The 17,536-nt window shown below is 54.8% G+C and overlaps 1 protein-coding gene across 1 annotated transcript in view; it reads right to left on the bottom strand.

The window, feature by feature from the left end:
- Nucleotides 1-16,914, bottom strand: part of AQP3 (aquaporin 3 (Gill blood group)) — a 75,773-nt gene extending 58,859 nt beyond the window's left edge. The window contains exon 1 of the mRNA XM_063957986.1: nt 16,837-16,914. The gene's annotated coding sequence lies outside the window, so the exon portion shown is untranslated. The remainder of the gene's footprint in view (nt 1-16,836) is intronic.
- Between the last annotated feature and the right edge of the window lie 622 nt (nt 16,915-17,536).

Genomic DNA, 17,536 nt, shown 5'->3' with positions numbered 1-17,536 from the left:
TATGTCGTTTGGAATCCGCATCACCTGACCACTGTCGCGTCCATAACGTTCTTCTGGCAGAAATGGACATCGCACTTACTCTAGATGCCAGGGTGCAAATATCCCTCTGTGCATCTCGCATATATAGTAATGCATCCTTTAAATGCTCTATAGTTAATAATATACTGTCCCTATCCAGGGTATCAATATTTTCAGTCAGGGAATCCGACCAAGCCACTCCAGCGCTGCACATCCAGGCTGAGGCGATCGCTGGTCGCAGTATAACACCGGTATGTGTGTATATACCTTTTAAGATATTTTCCAGCCTTCTATCAGCTGGTTCCTTGAGAGCGGCCGTATCAGGAGACGGTAACGCCACTTGTTTTGATAAGCGTGTGAGCGCCTTATCTACCCTAGGGGGTGTTTCCCAACGTGCCCTAACCTCTGGCGGGAAAGGGTATAGTGCCAATAATTTATTAGAAATCAGCAGTTTTTTATCGGGGGAAACCCACGCTTTATCACACACCTCATTTAATTCATCTGACTCAGGAAAAACCACTGGTAGTTTTTTCACACCCCACATAATACCCTTTTTTGTGGTACTTGTAGTGTCAGAAATGTTCAATGCCTCCTTCATTGCCGTGATCATGTAACGTGTGGCCCTTCTGGACATTACGTTTGTCTCGTCACCGTCGACACTGGATTCAGTATCCGTGTCAGGGTCTGTGTCGACCATCTGAGGTAACGGGCGTTTTAGCGCCCCTGACGGTGTCTGAGACGCCTGAACAGGCACTAATTGATTTGTCGGCTGTCTCATGTCGTCAACAGTTTTTTGCAAAGTGCTGACATTGTCACGTAATTCTTTAATTACTACCATCCAGTCAGGTGTCGACTCCCTAGGGGGTGACATCACTAACACAGGCAATTGCTCTGCTTCCACATCATTTTCCTCCTCATACATGTCGACACAATCGTACCGACACCCAGCACACACACAGGGAATGCTCTGATAGAGGACAGGACCCCACTAGCCCTTTGGGGAGACAGAGGGAGAGTTTGCCAGCACACACCAGAGCGCTATATATATACAGGGATAACCTTATATAAGTGTTACTCCCTGTTATAGCTGCTGTATTTATATATTAGCTGCCAATAGTGCCCCCCTCTCTGTTTTACCCTGTTTCTGTAGTGCAGGACTGCAGGGGAGAGTCAGGGAGCCGTCCTTCCAGCGGAGCTGTGAAAGAAAATGGCGCTTGTGTGCTGAGGAGAAAGGCTCCGCCCCCTTCACGGCGGCCTTTTCTCCCGCTTTTTTCAGGAAACTGGCAGGGGATAAATGCATCCATATAGCCCAGGAGCTATATGTGATGCATTTTTTTTAGCCATATAAGGTTTTTATATCGTTTTTATTGCGTCTCAGGGCGCTCCCCCCCAGCGCCCTGCACCCTCAGTGACCGGAGTGTGAAGTGTGCTGAGAGCAATGGCGCACAGCTGCAGTGCTGTGCGCTACCTTATTTGAAGACAGGAACGTCTTCTGCCGCCGCTTTCTCCGGACCTCTTCGCTCTTCTGGCTCTGTAAGGGGGCCGGCGGCGCGGCTCCGGGACCCATCCAGGCTGAACCTGTGATCGTCCCTCTGGAGCTAATGTCCAGTAGCCAAGAAGCCCAATCCACTCTGCAGTCAGGTGAGTTCGCTTCTTCTCCCCTTAGTCCCACGATGCAGTGAGCCTGTTGCCAGCAGGACTCACTGAAAATAAAAAACCTATTTAAACTTTTACTTCTAAGCAGCTCAGGAGAGCCACCTAGCTTGCACCCTTCTCGTTCGGGCACAAAAATCTAACTGAGGCTTGGAGGAGGGTCATAGGGGGAGGAGCCAGTGCACACCAGCTAGTCTAAAGCTTTTACTTTTTGTGCCCAGTCTCCTGCGGAGCCGCTATTCCCCATGGTCCTTACGGAGTTCCCAGCATCCACTAGGACGTCAGAGAAATAAGGGGAACACCAAAATGAGGACTGATATGACTGAGGGGTGATGGTGATGTGAAAGGGGCGCAGGGTCAGAGGTGGAACTAGCGGTGGTGCTAGGGGGCACCAGCCAAAATCTTGCCTAGGGCATCATATTGGTTAGAGCCGGCTCTGGGTATATCACACACATGGAGCAGTGTGTCACAGAGCTGGTGTTAGGGACAGTAGTATACAGGTATATTCCATACATGGGGCCCTCATTCCGTGTTGATCGCTCGCTAGCTGTTTTTAGCAGCCGTGCAAATGCATAGTCACCGTCCACGGGGGAGTGTATTTTCGCTTTGCAAGTGTGCGAACGCCTGTGCAGCCGAGCTCTGCAAAAACATTTTGTGCAGTTTCTGAGTAGCTCAGAACTTACTCAGCCGCTGCGATCACTTCAGTCTTTTTGGTGCCGGAATTGACGTCAAACACCCGCCCTCCAAACGCCCGGACACGCCTGCATTTTCCCTACCAGTTGACACCCACAAACGCCTTCTTCCTGTCAATCTCCTTGCGATCGGCTGTGCGTATGGATTCTTCGTTAAATGCATCGCTCAGCAACGATCCGCATTGTACTGTACGACGCACGTGCGCATTGTGCTGCATACGCATGCGCAGTAGAGACCTGATCGCAGCGCAGCGAAAATCGGCAGTGTGCGATCAACTCGGAATGACCCCCATGGAGCAGTGTATCACGGAGCTGATGTTAGGGACAGGAGTACACGAGTGATTTTGGGGTCTACTTACTAAACTTGGATGGAGATAAAGTGGACGGTGATAAAGTACCAGCCAATCAGCTCGTACCTGACATGTCGCAGGCTGGGTTTGAAAAATGACAGAAGCTGATTGGCTGGTACTTTATATCCGTCCAAGGTTTAGTAAATAGACCTGTGTGTCAGTGATGACGCAGCCACTGACTTCAGCATTCCTAACAAAATCGACATGCCCCCATTCCTTAAACGCTTCCCCTCCAGGCCCCCAAACGGCTGCAGACTGTCAGTCATTCGTGGCCTGTAGCCGCACTGCGTCCGATGGCGCAGGACCAGATCCATACACGCGCAGTGCGGTTCCTGCACATGTGTAGATCTAAACACTGCTCAATTGCAACCAAATTGAATTAGCGTCTATCACTGAATCTGCCCCTCTGCCTTGTATCTGACAGCGGAGTCTATCACAACGGGGGGAATACAATGAGGTTTTATCTCCTATATAATAGCCCAGATCTGTGACTTTGTGCCTGTGTGTATAACACATCTCTCATTGGGTTAGCAGCAGGTCTATCACACCCAGCCCACAGCTGATTGGGCGAGAAATGCCCTCCCACACAGGTTACATCCAATGGGAGGCTCTGCCCTTTTCCTGCTGTGTTTTCACAGAGCAGGATTAACAATGGGGCTGATGGAGCTGCAGCTCCAGGCCCACAGCCCAAAATAGGCCCAGTGCATCTACAGCAACACACCCTCCAACACTTTACACATAAACATTGATACAAAATCGCAAAGGGGGCGTGGCCACGGGTACAGCCACGTGGCCACGCCCCTTTCCCTATACTTTCAATGGAAGTTTGGAAAGTAAAAAATTGGTACTGGCCATAAAAAAAAGGTCCTATACCTGCCAAAAAGGTGCAGCTGGAGGGTGAGCCACTGCATCTGCAGCAAGTCTCTGCGCTGTAGATAGGGGGGGGGGGGGGGGGGGAAACATCCTTTGACTGCAGCGTCCTATGTCCTACTGCCAGTCCGCCTGCCCCCTCCAGCATCAACAATCCCCACTCCCTAGCCGCGGCGCAGGTGGAACAAAAGCTGCTGCGGCCACCGGCATAGATGTGTGTGAAACATACTTGCCTACCCTCCCGGAATGGCCGGGAGGCTCCCGAAAAACGGGTGACCCTCCCGGCCCCCCGGAAGAGCGGGCAAGTCTCCCGATTTACGGGGGTCACCCCCTGCCCGCCGCCCACTTAACGAGTAAAGTGGGCGGTCTGGGCAGGCGATGACGCGATTCTTGTTGAATCGCGTCATCGTAACCACGCCCCCTGCTGTATAATGCCGGTAATCGCGGCATTACACAGCGGGGGCGTGGCTTAAATGACGCGCTCCAGAAGCCACGCCCCGCTCCGCCTCCGGCCCGCCCCCCTGACTGCCAGCCCCCCCTGCTGAGCCGACGGGCTGCTCTCTCCCGGAGAGAGCAGCCCAGAAGTCGGTAAGTATGGTATGAAAGCGGCGCAGCGGAAGGCTTTCATAGCACTCCCTGCACCACATACTCTCTGAGCCCCGAAGCCTCCTCTGCGCACGATGTCACAGAAGTGCCTCCCCACCACAGCCGCGCCCAGATCCCCAGAGGCCCTGACTCCGCAACACAGCACCTGGGCTGCCGGCCTGGAAGCCCCGAGATGGCTAATGTAACGGATAGAGAGGGTGATATCGTGGAGGGTAATGTCTGGAGTGGACGCTGAATCAATGTAAAAGGTGACAGTGCTGCTGTGCAGTGCAGTAGGTGTGCAGTCTGGGCCGGTGCTAGGGTGTTCGGCGCCCCCCTGCAAACTATAAATTTGCACCCTTGCATACTTTACAAAGGGACAGCGCACATAATACCCCCTGTAGTAGAGACACTTACACATGTAACGCCCCCTGTACCAGAGACGCTTACACATGTAATGCCCCCCCGTACCAGTGACCATACACAAGTAACACCCCCTGTAGCAGGGACGCTTACACATGTAACGCCCCCTGTACCAGTGACGCTTACACATGTAATGCCCCCTGTACCAGTGACGCTTACACATGTAACACCCCCCTGTACCAGTAACCATACACAAGTAACACCCCCTGTAGCAGGGACGCTTACACATGTAACACCCCCTGTACCAGTGACGCTTACACACGTAACGCCCCCTGTACCAGTGACGCTTACACATGTAACACCCCCTGTACCAGTGACGCTTACACACGTAACGCACCCGTACCAGTGACGCTTACACACGTAACGCCCCCTGTAGCAGTGACGCTTACACATGTAACACCCCCTGTACCAGTGACGCTTACACATGTAACACCCCCTGTACCAGTGACGCTTACACACGTAACGCACCCGTACCAGTGACGCTTACACACGTAACGCCCCCTGTAGCAGTGAAGCTTACACATGTAACGCCCTCTGTACCAGTGCCGCTTAGACACGTAATGCCCCCTGTACCAGTGCCGCTTACACACGTAACGCCCCCTGTACCAGCGCTGCTTACACACGTAATGCCCCCTGTAACAGTGCCGCTTACACACGTAATTCCCCCTGTACCAGTGACGCTTACACATGTAACACCCCCCTGTACCAGTAACCATACACAAGTAACACCCCCTGTAGCAGGGACGCTTACACATGTAACACCCCCTGTACCAGTGACGCTTACACACGTAACGCCCCCTGTACCAGTGACGCTTACACATGTAACACCCCCTGTACCAGTGACGCTTACACACGTAACGCACCCGTACCAGTGACGCTTACACACGTAACGCCCCCTGTAGCAGTGAAGCTTACACATGTAACGCCCTCTGTACCAGTGCCGCTTAGACACGTAATGCCCCTGCTTCTGTGACGCTTACACACGTAACGCCCCCTGTACCAGCGCTGCTTACACACGTAATGCCCCCTGTAACAGTGCCGCTTACACACGTAATTCCCCCTGTACCAGTTCCGCTTACACACGTAATGCCCACTGTACAAGTGCCGCTTACACACGTAATGCTCCCTGTAACAGTGCCGCTTAAACACGTAAAGCCCCCTGTAGCAGTGCCGCTTACACACGTAACGCCTCCCTGTACCAGTGCCGCTTACACACGTAACGCCTCCCTGTACCAGTGCCGCTTACACACGTAACGCCCCCTGTACGTGCCGCTTACACACGTAACGCCCCCTGTACCAGTGCCGCTTACACACGCAACGCCCCCTGTAGCAATGCTGCTTACACACGTAATTCCCCCTGTACCAGTGCCGCTTACACACGTAATGCCCCCTGTACCAGTGACGCTTACACACGTAACGCCCCCTGTAACAGTGCCGCTTACACACGTAATGCCCCCTGTAACAGTGCCGCTTACACACGTAATGCCCCCTGTACCAGTGCCGCTTACACACGTAATGCCCCCTGTACCAGTGACGCTTACACACGTAACGCCCCCTGTAACAGTGCCGCTTACACACGTAATGCCCCCTGTAACAGTGCCGCTTACACACGTAATGCCCCCTGTACCAGTGCCGCTTACACACGTAACGCCCCCTGTACCAGTGACGCTTACACACGTAACGCCCCCTGTAACAGTGCCGCTTACACACGTAATGCCCCCTGTAACAGTGCCGCTTACACACGTAACGCCCCTTGTACCAGTGCCGCTTACACACGTAACGCCCCGTGTACCAGTGACGCTTACACACGTAATGCCCCCTGTACCAGTGCCACTTACACACGTAATGCCCCCTGTACCAGTGATGCTTACACACGTAACGCCCCCTGTACCACTGACGTTTACACACGTAACGCCTCCTGTACCAGTGCCGCTTACACACGTAACGCCCCCTGTACCAGCGCTGCTTACACACATAATGCCCCCTGTACCAGTGACGCTTACACACGTAATGCTCCCTGTAGCAGTGCCGCTTACACACGTAACGCCCCCTGTACAAGTGCCGCTTACACACGTAATGCCCCCTGTACGTGCCGCTTACACACGTAATGCCCCCTGTACGTGCCGCTTACACACGTAACGCCCCCTGTACCAGTGCCGCTTACACACGTAACGCCCCCTGTACCAGTGCCGCTTACACACGTAACGCCCCCTGTACGTGCCGCTTACACATGTAACGCCCCCTGTACCAGTGCCGCTTACACACGTAATGCCCCCTGTACCAGTGCCGCTTACACACGTAACGCCCACTGAACAAGTGCCGCTTACACATGTAATGCTCCCTGTAGCAGTGCCGCTTAGACACGTAACGCCCCCTGTACCAGTGCCGCTTACACACGTAACGCCCCCTGTACGTGCCGCTTACACACGTAACGCCTCCCTGTACCAGTGCCGCTTACACACGTAACGCCCCCTGTACGTGCCGCTTACACACGTAACGCCCCCTGTACCAGTGCCGCTTACACACGCAACGCCCTCTGTAGCAATGCTGCTTACACACGTAATTCCCCCTAAACCAGTGCCGCTTACACACGTAACACCCCCCCTGTACCAGTGACGCTTACACACGTAACGCCCCCTGTACCAGTGACACTTACACACGTAACGCCCTCTGTACCAGTGACGCTTACACACGTAACGCCCCCTGTAACAGTGCCGCTTACACACGTAATGCCCCCTGTAACAGTGCCGCTTACACACGTAATGCCCCCTGTACCAGTGCCGCTTACACACGTAATGCCCCCTGTACCAGTGACGCTTACACACGTAACGCCCCCTGTAACAGTGCCGCTTACACACGTAATGCTCCCTGTAACAGTGCCGCTTACACACGTAATGCCCCCTGTAACAGTGCCGCTTTCACACGTAACGCCCCCTGTACCAGTGCCGCTTACACACGTAACGCCCCGTGTACCAGTGACGCTTACACACGTAATGCCCCCTGTACCAGTGCCGCTTACACACGTAATGCCCCCTGTACCAGTGCCACTTACACACGTAACGCCCCCTGTACCAGTGCCGCTTACACACGTAACGCCCCCTGTACCAGTGCCGCTTACACACGTAATGACCCCTGTACCAGTGCCGCTTACACAGTGCCGCTTACACACATAACGCCCCCTGTACCAGTGCCGCTTACACACGTAACGCCCCCTGTACCAGTGCCGCTTACACACGTAACGCCCCCTGTACCAGTGCCGCTTACACACGTAACGCCCCCTGTACCAGTGCCGCTTACACACGTAACGCCCCCTGTACCAGTGCCGCTTACACACGTAATGCCCCCTGTACCAGTGACGCTTACACACGTAACGCCCCCTGTAACAGTGCCGCTTACACACGTAATGCCCCCTGTAACAGTGCCGCTTACACACGTAATGCCCCCTGTAACGGTGCCGCTTTCACACGTAACGCCCCCTGTACCTGTGCCGCTTACACACGTAACGCCCCGTGTACCAGTGACGCTTACACACGTAATGCCCCCTGTACCAGTGCCACTTACACACGTAATGCCCCCTGTACCAGTGCCACTTACACACGTAACGCCCCCTGTACCACTGACGTTTACACACGTAACGCCTCCTGTACCAGTGATGCTTACACACGTAACGCCCCCTGTACCAGTGCCGCTTACACACGTAACGCCGCCTGTACCAGTGCCGCTTACACACGTAACGCCCCCTGTACCAGTGCCGCTTACACACGTAATGCCCCCTGTACCAGTGCCGCTTACACACGTAACGCCCACTGAACAAGTGCCGCTTACACATGTAATGCCCCCTGTAACAGTGCCGCTTACACACGTAATGCCCCCTGTACCAGTGCCGCTTACACACGTAACGCCCTCTGTAGCAATGCTGCTTACACACGTAATTCCCCCTAAACCAGTGCCGCTTACACACGTAACACCCCCCCTGTACCAGTGCCGCTTACACACGTAACGCCCCCTGTACCAGCGCTGCTTACACACGTAATGCCCCCTGTACGTGCCGCTTACACACGTAACGCCCCCTGTACCAGCGCCGCTTACACACGTAATGCCCCCTGTACGTGCCGCTTACACACGTAACGCCCCCTGTACCAGTGCCGCTTACACACGTAACGCCCCCTGTACCAGTGCCGCTTACACACGTAACGCCCCCTGTACGTGCCGCTTACACATGTAACGCCCCCTGTACCAGTGCCGCTTACACACGTAATGCCCCCTGTACCAGTGCCGCTTACACACGTAACGCCCACTGAACAAGTGCCGCTTACACATGTAATGCTCCCTGTAGCAGTGCCGCTTAGACACGTAACGCCCCCTGTACGTGCCGCTTACACACGTAACGCCTCCCTGTACCAGTGCCGCTTACACACGTAACGCCCCCTGTACGTGCCGCTTACACACGTAACGCCCCCTGTACCAGTGCCGCTTACACACGCAACGCCCTCTGTAGCAATGCTGCTTACACACGTAATTCCCCCTGTACCAGTGACACTTACACACATAACGCCCTCTGTACCAGTGACGCTTACACACGTAACGCCCCCTGTAACAGTGCCGCTTACACACGTAATGCCCCCTGTAACAGTGCCGCTTACACACGTAATGCCCCCTGTACCAGTGCCGCTTACACACGTAATGCCCCCTGTACCAGTGACGCTTACACACGTAACGCCCCCTGTAACAGTGCCGCTTACACACGTAATGCCCCCTGTAACAGTGCCGCTTACACACGTAATGCCCCCTGTAACAGTGCCGCTTTCACACGTAACGCCCCCTGAACCAGTGCCGCTTACACACGTAACGCCCCGTGTACCAGTGACGCTTACACACGTAATGCCCCCTGTACCAGTGCCACTTACACACGTAATGCCCCCTGTACCAGTGCCACTTACACACGTAACGCCCCCTGTACCAGTGCCGCTTACACACGTAACGCCCCCTGTACCAGTGCCGCTTACACACGTAACGCCCCCTGTACCAGTGCCGCTTACACACGTAATGCCCCTGTACCAGTGACGCTTACACACGTAACGCCCCCTGTAACAGTGCCGCTTACACACGTAATGCCCCCTGTAACAGTGCCGCTTACACACGTAATGCCCCCTGTAACAGTGCCGCTTTCACACGTAACGCCCCCTGTACCAGTGCCGCTTACACACGTAACGCTCCGTGTACCAGTGACGCTTACACACGTAATGCCCCCTGTACCAGTGCCACTTACACACGTAACGCCCCCTGTACCAGTGCCGCTTACACACGTAACGCCCCCTGTACCAGTGCCGCTTACACACGTAATGCCCCCTGTACCAGTGCCACTTACACACGTAATGCCCCCTGTACCAGTGCCACTTACACACGTAACGCCCCCTGTACCAGTGCCGCTTACACACGTAACGCCCCCTGTACCAGTGCCGCTTACACACGTAACGCCCCCTGTACCAGTGCCGCTTACACACGTAATGCCCCCTGTACCAGTGACGCTTACACACGTAACGCCCCCTGTAACAGTGCCGCTTACACACGTAATGCCCCCTGTAACAGTGCCGCTTACACACGTAATGCCCCCTGTAACAGTGCCGCTTTCACACGTAACGCCCCCTGTACCAGTGCCGCTTACACACGTAACGCCCCGTGTACCAGTGACGCTTACACACGTAATGCCCCCTGTACCAGTGCCACTTACACACGTAATGCCCCCTGTACCAGTGCCGCTTACACACGTAACGCCCCCTGTACCAGTGCCACTTACACACGTAACGCCCCCTGTACCACTGACGTTTACACACGTAACGCCTCCTGTACCAGTGATGCTTACACACGTAACGCCCCCTGTACCAGTGCCGCTTACACACGTAACGCCGCCTGTACCAGTGCCGCTTACACACGTAACGCCCCCTGTACCAGTGCCGCTTACACACGTAATGCCCCCTGTACCAGTGCCGCTTACACACGTAACGCCCACTGAACAAGTGCCGCTTACACATGTAATGCCCCCTGTAACAGTGCCGCTTACACACGTAATGCCCCCTGTACCAGTGCCGCTTACACACGTAACGCCCTCTGTAGCAATGCTGCTTACACACGTAATTGCCCCTAAACCAGTGCCGCTTACACACGTAACACCCCCCCTGTACCAGTGCCGCTTACACACGTAACGCCCCCTGTACCAGCGCTGCTTACACACGTAATGCCCCCTGTACGTGCCGCTTACACACGTAACGCCCCCTGTACCAGCGCCGCTTACACACGTAATGCCCCCTGTACGTGCCGCTTACACACGTAACGCCCCCTGTACCAGTGCCGCTTACACACGTAACGCCCCCTGTACCAGTGCCGCTTACACACGTAACGCCCCCTGTACCAGTGCCGCTTACACACGTAACGCCCCCTGTACCAGTGCCGCTTACACACGTAATGCCCCCTGTACCAGTGCCACTTACACACGTAATGCCCCCTGTACCAGTGCCACTTACACACGTAACGCCCCCTGTACCAGTGCCGCTTACACACGTAACGCCCCCTGTACCAGTGCCGCTTACACACGTAACGCCCCCTGTACCAGTGCCGCTTACACACGTAATGCCCCCTGTACCAGTGACGCTTACACACGTAACGCCCCCTGTAACAGTGCCGCTTACACACGTAATGCCCCCTGTAACAGTGCCGCTTACACACGTAATGCCCCCTGTAACAGTGCCGCTTTCACACGTAACGCCCCCTGTACCAGTGCCGCTTACACACGTAACGCCCCGTGTACCAGTGACGCTTACACACGTAATGCCCCCTGTACCAGTGCCACTTACACACGTAATGCCCCCTGTACCAGTGCCGCTTACACACGTAACGCCCCCTGTACCAGTGCCACTTACACACGTAACGCCCCCTGTACCACTGACGTTTACACACGTAACGCCTCCTGTACCAGTGATGCTTACACACGTAACGCCCCCTGTACCAGTGCCGCTTACACACGTAACGCCGCCTGTACCAGTGCCGCTTACACACGTAACGCCCCCTGTACCAGTGCCGCTTACACACGTAATGCCCCCTGTACCAGTGCCGCTTACACACGTAACGCCCACTGAACAAGTGCCGCTTACACATGTAATGCCCCCTGTAACAGTGCCGCTTACACACGTAATGCCCCCTGTACCAGTGCCGCTTACACACGTAACGCCCTCTGTAGCAATGCTGCTTACACACGTAATTGCCCCTAAACCAGTGCCGCTTACACACGTAACACCCCCCCTGTACCAGTGCCGCTTACACACGTAACGCCCCCTGTACCAGCGCTGCTTACACACGTAATGCCCCCTGTACGTGCCGCTTACACACGTAACGCCCCCTGTACCAGCGCCGCTTACACACGTAATGCCCCCTGTACGTGCCGCTTACACACGTAACGCCCCCTGTACCAGTGCCGCTTACACACGTAACGCCCCCTGTACCAGTGCCGCTTACACACGTAACGCCCCCTGTACGTGCCGCTTACACATGTAACGCCCCCTATAGCAGTGCCGCTTACACACGTAACGCCCCCTGTACCAGTGCCGCTTACACACGTAATGCCCCCTGTACCAGTGCCGCTTACACACGTAACGCCCACTGAACAAGTGCCGCTTACACATGTAATGCTCCCTGTAGCAGTGCCGCTTAGACACGTAACGCCCCCTGTACGTGCCGCTTACACACGTAACGCCTCCCTGTACCAGTGCCGCTTAGACACGTAACGCCCCCTATACGTGCCGCTTACACATGTAACGCCCCCTGTACCAGTGCCGCTTACACACGCAACGCCCTCTGTAGCAATGCTGCTTACACACGTAATTCCCCCTAAACAAGTGCCGCTTACACACGTAACACCCCCCCTGTACCAGTGACGCTTACACACGTAACGCCCCCTGTACCAGTGACACTTACACACGTAACGCCCTCTGTACCAGTGACGCTTACACACGTAACGCCCCCTGTAACAGTGCCGCTTACACACGTAATGCCCCCTGTAACAGTGCCGCTTACACACGTAATGCCCCCTGTACCAGTGCCGCTTACACACGTAATGCCCCCTGTACCAGTGACGCTTACACACGTAACGCCCCCTGTAACAGTGACGCTTACACACGTAATGCCCCCTGTAACAGTGCCGCTTACACACGTAATGCCCCCTGTAACAGTGCCGCTTTTACACGTAACGCCCCCTGTACCAGTGCCGTTTACACACGTAACGCCCCGTGTACCAGTGACGCTTACACACGTAATGCCCCCTGTACCAGTGCCACTTACACACGTAACGCCCCCTGTACCAGTGCCACTTACACACGTAACGCCCCCTGTACCAGTGCCGCTTACACACGTAACGCCCCCTGTACCAGTGCCGCTTACACACGTAACGCCCCCTGTACCAGTGCCGCTTACACACGTAATGCCCCCTGTACCAGTGACGCTTACACACGTAACGCCCCCTGTAACAGTGCCGCTTACACACGTAATGCCCCCTGTAACAGTGCCGCTTACACACGTAATGCCCCCTGTAACAGTGCCGCTTTCACACGTAACGCCCCCTGTACCAGTGCCGCTTACACACGTAACGCCCCGTGTACCAGTGACGCTTACACACGTAATGCCCCCTGTACCAGTGCCACATACACACGTAATGCCCCCTGTACCAGTGCCGCTTACACACGTAACGCCCCCTGTACCAGTGCCACTTACACACGTAACGCCCCCTGTACCACTGACGTTTACACACGTAACGCCTCCTGTACCAGTGATGCTTACACACGTAACGCCCCCTGTACCAGTGCCGCTTACACACGTAATGCCCCCTGTACCAGTGCCGCTTACACACGTAACGCCCCCTGTACCAGCGCTGCTTACACACGTAATGCCCCCTGTACCAGTGCCGCTTACACATGTAACGCCTACTGTACAAGTGCCGCTTACACATGTAATGCCCCCTGTACCAGTGCCGCTTACACACGTAATGCCCCCTGTACCAGTGACGCTTACACACGTAACGCCCCCTGTAACAGTGACGCTTACACACGTAATGCCCCCTGTAACAGTGCCGCTTACACACGTAATGCCCCCTGTAACAGTGCCGCTTTTACACGTAACGCCCCCTGTACCAGTGCCGCTTACACACGTAACGCCCCGTGTACCAGTGACGCTTACACACGTAATGCCCCCTGTACCAGTGCCGCTTACACACGTAATGCCCCCTGTACCAGTGCCACTTACACACGTAACGCCCCCTGTACCAGTGCCGCTTACACACGTAACGCCCCCTGTACCAGTGCCGCTTACACACGTAACGCCCCCTGTACCAGTGCCGCTTACACACGTAATGCCCCCTGTACCAGTGACGCTTACACACGTAACGCCCCCTGTAACAGTGCCGCTTACACACGTAATGCCCCCTGTAACAGTGCCGCTTACACACGTAATGCCCCCTGTAACAGTGCCGCTTTCACACGTAACGCCCCCTGTACCAGTGCCGCTTACACACGTAACGCCCCGTGTACCAGTGACGCTTACACACGTAATGCCCCCTGTACCAGTGCCACATACACACGTAATGCCCCCTGTACCAGTGCCGCTTACACACGTAACGCCCCCTGTACCAGTGCCACTTACACACGTAACGCCCCCTGTACCACTGACGTTTACACACGTAACGCCTCCTGTACCAGTGATGCTTACACACGTAACGCCCCCTGTACCAGTGCCGCTTACACACGTAACGCCCCCTGTACCAGTGCCGCTTACACACGTAACGCCCCCTGTACCAGCGCTGCTTACACACGTAATGCCCCCTGTACCAGTGCCGCTTACACATGTAACGCCTACTGTACAAGTGCCGCTTACACATGTAATGCTCCCTGTAGCAGTGCCGCTTACACACGTAACGCCCCCTGTACAAGTGCCGCTTACACACGTAATGCCCCCTGTACGTGCCGCTTACACACGTAACGCCGCCTGTACCAGTGCCGCTTACACACGTAACACCCCCTGTACCAGTGCCGCTTACACACGTAACGCCCCCTGTACGTGCCGCTTACACATGTAACACCCCCTGTAGCAGTGCCGCTTACACACGTAACGCCCCCTGTACCAGTGCCGCTTACACACGTAATGCCCCCTGTACCAGTGCCGCTTACACACGTAACGCCCACTGAACAAGTGCCGCTTACACATGTAATGCCCCCTGTACCAGTGCCGCTTACACACGTAACGCCCCCTGTACCAGTGCCGCTTACACACGTAACGCCCCCTGTACGTGCCGCTTACACACGTAACGCCTCCCTGTACCAGTGCCGCTTACACACGTAACGCCCTCTGTAGCAATGCTGCTTACACACGTAATTCCCCCTAAACCAGTGCCGCTTACACACGTAACACCCCCCCTGTACCAGTGACGCTTATACACGTAACGCCCCCTGTACCAGTGACGCTTACACACGTAACGCCCTCTGTACCAGTGACGCTTACACACGCAACGCCCTCTGTAGCAATGCTGCTTACACACGTAATTCCCCCTAAACCAGTGCCGCTTACACACGTAACACCCCCCCTGTACCAGTGACGCTTACACACGTAACGCCCACTGTACCAGTGCCGCTTACACACGCAACGCCCTCTGTAGCAATGCCGCTTACACACGTAATTCCCCCTAAACCAGTGCCGCTTACACACGTAACACCCCCCCTGTACCAGTGACGCTTACACACGTAACGCCCCCTGTACCAGTGATGCTTACACACGTAACGCCCACTGTACCAGTGACGCTTACACACGTAACGCCCTCTGTACCAGTGACGCTTACACACATAACGCCCCCTGTACCAGTGACGCTTACACACGTAACGCCCTCTGTACCAGTGACGCTTACACACGTAACGCCCCCCTGTACCAGTGATGCTTACACACGTAACGCCCCCTGTACCAGTGACGCTTACACACGTAACGCCCCCTGTACCAGTGACGCTTACACACGTAACGCCCCCTGTACCAGTGATGCTTACACACGTAACGCCCCCTGTACCAGTGACGCTTACACACATTATGCCGCAGTCACACATACACACAACAGACACATATATATATATATATATATATATACACACACACACATACTGTACATACATTACACACATACACACAGTGCCAGATTACGGTCATGATGGGCCTGGAGCTGAAATTTATAAATGGCCTATTGTGTGCCACTGCAGGGGGTGTGACCAGCATGGTGGGGGTGTGACTACTGATATGGGGGTGTGATCTGTGCCATGGGGTGTGGAGAGCACCATGGAGGTCATAGCTACCCACCTTCATTCACCCACCTGGGTCTCCCTCCCCTCTTTGATTATATGATGCATGCACCACCTATTATATTATTAACAAATGAATTAAAAAAAAACCCCCACAAACTATGGGTTATTAATAAGAAAAATGTAATTGAGGTTCTATATACAGTATATAGACAAATGCAGGCTGGCACTCCTCAATATTTGACCAACAAGCTCCGGTGCCAGTCCAATGAAACAAATAGCAAACGAAATGGTGGCGTTACTCAGATTCTCTTAATCAGACAGAAGTAACTGCAGACACGGGATATCCTATTAGCAGCTGTATTTTACCGCTGCTAATAGGATCGCCTGGGACTATCTTATTAGCTCCGATGCCGGCATCTTTATCCCCTGATTCTGGCACTTATTGGACAAAATCCCCGATAAGCAGCCGCCGACGCAGCGGTAAACACATGGGATCGGGAATTTATCCCCGATCCCATGGCTAATCATTCGACTGCGGGTATAATTTCGGCCATTAAAAATGGCCTCTAATTAGATACCATGATCTTATTAATCGCGATATACGGCCGTTTTCAACGAGCGAAATCGCATCAGGGCTAATTGGATACCCCCCACAGTCTTTTCTAATGCCAACGTTTCAGGCACCTAGAGGTCTATTTATCACCATCCGCATCTGATGATGCAGATGCCAGGTGATAAACTAGACCAAACTCGCACTGCAATAATTGAGTACATCGCATGGATGCAGGGCCGGATTAACAATGGGGCGGATGGAGCTGCAGCTCCAGGCCCCCCATTGAAAATAGGCCCACAGGTACCCCTTCAGCGCAGCCAGTGTTGTCAGGAAAAAAAAAATTCCTGACACCACCAGCGCATCTCACTCACCTCCCGGTCACTGGAAAGAACATAACCGGCAAACAGAAGCTCCTACTGCGCCAAAGGGCATGCAGAAGCATCGCCCCTGGACCCCACCGAAGAACAACAACGTCACTGTGAGATGCTCCATCGAGTACTGCCAGATATTCAGAGGAGCTCCACATCCTGGACCCATCCATAGCTCCGCCTCCCGGACCTGTCAGAAGCCCCGCCTCCCAGACCAGTCGGAAGCCCCGCCTCCCGGACCTGTACAAAGCTCAGCCCGCATGCTGTGAGTACTTTTGCACTGCTTCTTTGTAAGCAGCTTTATCAGCAGCTTTATCAGCAGCAGGGGCTTAAAGCTGGTGGGCAGTGGGGACGGGGTGAATAATTTTGCAGCAGTTACCACAGGGGTCGCAGATTTTCCCATGAACCCCCTGACCCCATTTCTGCTCCTCCCCCTGTCTTCTACTGCTTTTCTCCCCACCAGATGCTATTATACAGAGAGACACTGTGACTGGACCGGGTGGTGGAGATTATGTACCACCAGGTTAAGTTTTCCCCTAAATGGCCAGTGACGTCAGATATGGCTGCAGCAACCTACAGTATGCCCCTTCCCCTCCTGTGTCTCTGCCCCCTCTAAACCTGTTTCTTTGCCCCCTCTCCACCTGTATCTTTGCCTCCATTGCTCCTGTGTCTCTGCCCCCACCACACCTGCGTCTCTGCCCCC

Source organism: Pseudophryne corroboree, chromosome 1, assembly GCF_028390025.1.
Source record: "Pseudophryne corroboree isolate aPseCor3 chromosome 1, aPseCor3.hap2, whole genome shotgun sequence".
NCBI classification, from domain to species: Eukaryota; Metazoa; Chordata; class Amphibia; order Anura; family Myobatrachidae; genus Pseudophryne; species Pseudophryne corroboree.
This window is presented reverse-complemented; position numbering and strand designations above follow the sequence as displayed.